Source organism: Procambarus clarkii, chromosome 55 (assembly GCF_040958095.1).
Source record: "Procambarus clarkii isolate CNS0578487 chromosome 55, FALCON_Pclarkii_2.0, whole genome shotgun sequence".
NCBI lineage: Eukaryota > Metazoa > Arthropoda > Malacostraca > Decapoda > Cambaridae > Procambarus > Procambarus clarkii.
In genome coordinates this window covers 11,810,091-11,816,203 of record NC_091204.1, presented here as the reverse complement: position 1 = coordinate 11,816,203, position 6,113 = coordinate 11,810,091, and positions in this window count along the sequence as shown.

The window sequence follows — 6,113 nt, the reverse complement described above, 5'->3', positions numbered from 1 at the left end:
TGTCATATAACGCTTTGAAACTACTGACAGTCTTGGCCTCCACCACCTTCTCACCTAACTTGTTCCAACCGTCTACCACTCTATTTGCGAAAGTGAATTTTCTTATATTTCTTTAGCATCTGTGTTAAGCTAGTTTCAATCTATGACCTCCTGTTCTTGAAGTTCCAGGTCTCAGGAAATCTTCCCTGTCGATTTTATCAATTCCTGTTACTATTTTGTATGTAGTGATCATATCACCTCTTCTGTCTTTTAGTTTTGGCATATTTAATGCCTCTAACGTCTCCTCGTAGCTCTTGCCCTTCAGTTCTGGGAGCCACTTAGTAGCATGTCTTTGCACCTTTTCCAGTTTGTTGATGTGCTTCTTAAGATATGGGCCAACTTCTGTTGTTGGGCACCACACAACAGCTGCATATTCTAGCTTTGGCGTAACAAAAGTCATGAACAATTTCTTTAGTATATCACCATCCATGTATTTAAACGCAATTCTAAAGTTAGAAAGCGTAGCATAGGCTCCTCGCACAATATTCTTTATGTGGTCCTCAGGTGATAGTTTTCTATCTAGAACCACCCCTAGATCTCTTTCTTTATCAGAATTCTTTAAAGATTTCTCACATAATGTATAGGTTGTGTGGGGTCTATGTTCTCCTGTTCCACATTCCATAACATGGCATTTATTAACATTAAATTCCATTTGCCAAGTGGTGCTCCATATACTTATTTTATCCAGGTTTTCTTGAAGGGCATGACAATCATCTAAATTTCTTATCCTTCCTATTATCTTAGCATCATCAGCAAACATGTTCATGTAATTCTATATACCAACTGGTAGATCATTTATGTAGACAATAAACATCACTGGTGCAAGAACTGAACCCTGTGGTACTCCACTTGTGACATTTCTCCAGTCCGATACATTGCCTCTGATTACTGCCCTCATTTTTCTATGTCAGAAAATTTTTCATTCATATTAGAAGCTTACCTGTCACCCCTCCAATATTTTCCAGTTTCCAGAACAACCTCTCTATGTGGAACTGTCGAATGCCTTTTTTAGGTCCAAATAGATGCAGTCAACCCAACCATCTCTTTCCTGTAATATATCTGTTGCTCGATCATAGAAACTGAGTAAATTCGATACACAGGATCTTCCAAATCGAAAACCATACTGTCTGTCTGAAATTATATCATTTCTCTCCAGGTGTTCTACCCATTTAGTTTTAATTATTTTTTCCAATATTCCAATTCCAATTTTTTCCAATAATGTGTGTGTGTGTATGTATATTTGTGTTGTTGAATATGACCGAAAGTCAGTCTTTCTGCCCCTCTCCTTACTGCTATTGTTGTTTCTCGCATCTTTGTATTGCTTGTATGTTTGGGCAATTTTTCCCCTTTTCCTAGTTCTGCATCTCTGCTTTAGTATAAATTTTGTTGTGCCATTATCATATATTTCACAAAACTTGACATACATCTCATTTACTTCATGTCCTAACAGCAAGTGTTTGTCAAATTCCTTAAGGAAATATCTGAGTTCCCCATAATGACCTCTCCACAAGTCAGGTTTTTCAACTGCTTCAAGCTCATTTTCTTCCAGATTATAATGCATTGCATACTTTATTCCCAAAAAGACATGGTCACTTTTACCCAAGTGACCATGTCACTTGGGTAAAAGGAGGGAGGTACCAAAGGAGGGAGGTACTGAATGATAAATATATCTTTCTCTTTCCTGGTAAATATAATATCCAGCATGGAGGGAACATCCCCTTCCCTCATCCTCGTAGCTTGTTTAACATGTAGAAACATGAATGTTTACAGGGTGAGGTTTACGAAATTATATATATATATATATATATATATATATAATTGGTCTCTGGTCTATATATATTATATATATATATATATATATATATATATATATATATATATATATATATATATATATATTAAGTTTGTGTGTGTGTAATTTATATAAATAAATAATTAAATATTAATTTTGTTAATATCTTTTCAGGGAAAACTTGCAAGTACAATTCGTATACAAGAGGGGCAACAAGAGCCAGAGGATGTCTACTAAGAAAATATATAAGTCTTTATCCTCACACTCTTGATATATGGTCTTCTCTGGTCTCTTTATTTTCTCTCCTCACAAATGTCCCTTTTTTTTATTTCTTTTACGTTTCTCTCCTGTTTTTCTTGTCTTTTAATCTCTCCTTTCCTCCTCTCTTCTAACACCTCTCGTTTCCTGTCTCTTCTAGCTTCTCTCTTCCTTTACTTTTTATATTTGTGGTATTCATTTATGTCATTTTTATCTTGTATATTTTTCTTGTATCTTTTTCTTATCTTGTGTTTCTCTTCCCCTTCTCTTCAATGATTTCTCATTTCCCTCCTCTCTCTGTTGTTTCTGTTCTGTCTTCTCTCTCCTTGCCTTAATTTTGTTCTGTCTCCTCTTTTGTTGTGTGTGTGTCTTTCTGTCTCTGTCTGTCTCTCTCTTTCTCTCTCTCTCTCTGGCTCTCTTGCTCTCTCTCTCTCTCTCTCTGGCTCTCTCTCTCTCTGGCTCTCTCTCTCTCTCTCTCGCTCTCTCTGGCTCTCTTGCTCTCTCTCTCTGGCTCTCTCTCTCTCTCTCTCTCTGGCTCTCTCTCTCTCTCTCTGGCTCTCTCTCTCTCTCTCTGGCTCTCTCTCTCTCTCTCTCTCTGGCTCTCTCTCTCTCTCTCTCTCTCTCTCTCTCTCTCTGGCTCTCTCTCTCTCTCTGGCTCTCTCTCTCTCTCTCTCTCTGGCTCTCTCTCTCTCTCTCTCTCTCTCTCTCTCTGGCTCTCTCTCTCTCTCTGGCTCTCTCTCTCTCTCTCTCTCTCTCTGGCTCTCTCTCTCTCTCTCTCTCTCTCTCTCTCTCTCTCTCTCTCTCTCTCTCTCTCTCTCTCTCTCTCTCTCTCTCTCTCTCCCTCTCTCTCTCTCTCTCTCTCTCTCTCTCTCTCTCTCTCTCTCTCTCTCTCTCTCTCTCTCTCTCTCTCTCTCTCTCTCTCTCTCTCTGGCTCTCTCTCTCTCTCTCTCTCTCTCTCTCTCTCTCTCTCTCTCTCTCTCTCTCTCTCTCTCTCTCTCTCTCCGTCTCTCCCTCTCTCCCTCTCTCTCTCTCTCTCTCTCTCTCTCTCTCTCTCTCTGGCTCTCTCTCTCTCTCTCTCTCTCTCTCTCTCTCTCTCTCTCTCTCTCTCTCTCTCTCTCTCTCTCTCTCTCTCTCTCTCTCTCTCTCTCTCTCTGGCTCTCTCGCTCTCTCTGGCTCTTTCGCTCTCTCTGGCTCTCTTTCTCTCTGGCTCTCTCTGGCTCTCGCTCTCTCTGGCTCTCTCTCTCTCTCTCTGGCTCTCTCTCTCTCTCTGGCTCTCTCTCTCTCTGGCTCTCTCTCTCTCACTCTCTGGCTCTCTCTCTCTCTCTGGCTCTCTCTCTCTCTCTGACTCTCTCTCTCTCTGGCTCACGCTCTCTCTCTGGCTCTGTGGCGCTCTCTCTCTGGCTCTCGCTCTCTCTCTCTGGCTCTGGGTCTCTCTCTCTGGCTCTCATATTTCATTTGATTTAAAAATGTCTGAGATTTTTTACTTAATCTAAGTTATATTGCATGGTGCTAATATGAATATTATACATGACTGTTTTTTCTTTTCTTTCTCTTTCTCCCTTTCTTTCTTTCTCTTTCTTTCCTTCTCTCTCTTTTTCTTTCTCTTTCTACATGAATATTATACTTGATTGTGTTTACATTCACTTGTAGATTTTTATTTTTAGTTAATTAGTCCTAAACTTTTGATTAATAGATTTTTATTATTAGTCATAGAAAAACTATAGTGTTATATGTATACTCGGAAAATTTTACTTGTTTTAGTTTTAAGTAACAATAACTGCTTATAACGTCAGACTGATCTCAGCATGACATGAATCACAGGCTGCTTGATCACAAAATCTATTGTGTTCACATATTGCATATATAGATTTTTAAATTTTTACTTTTATATTCTGTTATAGATATAGTCTATATATTTCGAGCTATTACATATATTTTGTTGTATTACTCATTCTTAATTAAATAAATATAATATTTTAATTCTCTTTTTGTACCCTATTTATTTGTAATTTACACATACATATATAGGATGTCCATTTCTATCTCAGATATGTCTTCTTTCTTTCTCTCCCTTTCTATTTCAGATATGAATTACAAAATTATTATACCCTAATTTACCCTAAACGCTTTAATGTAGGTAATTAAAAGATCATAAAAAAGTTTTTAGAAATGTTAATTATATACGTTCTAAGGTTGTATATAAAAGTTCTCAAAAAACCTTTTCTAAACGTAATTATAAACGTGCTGAAAACAATGAAATGTCGTTTTTAGGATGTTTTAAAAACATGAAAATGTTTGCTGGGATACTAGTTATGCCAGCTACTGGAAGGTAGTTGTGCTTTCTGGGTTCGAGTCCCACTGGTGGGTGTTGTCCAAAGATTATATATATATATATATATATATATATATATATATATATATATATATATATATATATATATATATATATATTATTAAATATGACCGAAAAAGTAAGATTAATAATTCTAACACGAATTTTCTCAATCTTTCGTACATTACGCTTCACTGTTGGAGGTAAATCAAAAATCACTTCTCCAAAATTCATTTTTATTTATTTTGGAGAAGTGATTTTTGATTTACCTCCAACAGTGAAGCGTAATGTACGAAAGATTGAGAAAATTCGTGTTAGAATTATTAATCTTACTTTTTCGGTCATATTTAATAATATATGTCTACAGGAAAGACTGCTACCAAAATATACTAATATATATATATATATATATATATATATATATATATATATATATATATATATATATATATATATATATATATATATGTATACATATATACATACACATACATATTTATAATCACCCACACAAATACACACATCAATAATCTCTGTGTCACTTATTTTATACATGTTCTTGTAGAACATTCTATTGCGAACACATTGGACGCTGCCCAATAAACTCGCCCCTCGGGGCAAAATTATTTTTTTTTTTAATCTTGGTGGAACATAAAATGGCCGCCTGTGTTTATGCTGTCGTCAGATGGCGCTGTGACGTCACAGATGAGGGAAGCACGTACTGCGCATTAATGCCTCGATCCCTCGTTATTTATTTATTTTATTTATTTATATATATACAAGAACGTACATTGGGGGTTAAGAGACAACATATAGAGCTTAAGTTAGAATTATAATCTTGTAAAACCACTAGCTTGCATATAGCGTTTCGGGCAAGTCCTTAAACTAATCTTTGAGCAAATTCTTAAACAAAGTTTTAGAGAAATAATTAAATGTAAAATTGATAAAAAGTGTTTAACAGGTACATTACAGCTTTACTTTACAAGTACAGATGATTTTAAGTAGGATAATTACAGTAAAATTGTCAAAAAATTGTTTACAGGTACGATGCAAGAATTTTCGACACAAAAGCAGATCAGAACAATACACAATAATGAACAAGGAATCCTAAGTACAATTAGGAAAACATCTCAGGGTTATACATTGGATTACTGAAGCACAATATGAGGATCATTACAAATAGTAATGCAGTAGAGTATGCACTCATATTCTATTATTAAGTTAATATTAAGTTCCTTCCTCATGTTAAGTATCTTTGTGGTACTAGGGACATCCAAGGATTATCTTCAAGGCTTCGTTCTGCAAGTTTTCAAGCCCTTTAAGCTTTCTTTCAGTCATCAAGGCAAGCAGAGATGCAACATAATCCACTAAAGATCTGATGTATGCAAGGTACATCATTTTGACAATTGTGGCATTGGCACCATAGCCTGAGTGATAACCTGCAACATCTCCAAGAGGGCTTATGGAGCCTCTCATTATACTGACGACAGAGTCTGAATACAACAGGACAATACAAGGCCAAGGTATTTGAATCTGTTAACTTAGTCAAGCTGGGAGCCATCATACAGTTGCATCTTGCGAACAGCTCCTCCCTGCCTGGGTGGACACCCGTTTAGTATCTTTGTTTCCTCTGCTGAGATATGACTAAACTAATTTTTGTCAAGGGCAGAGTAAATTATATCAAGGAGACTA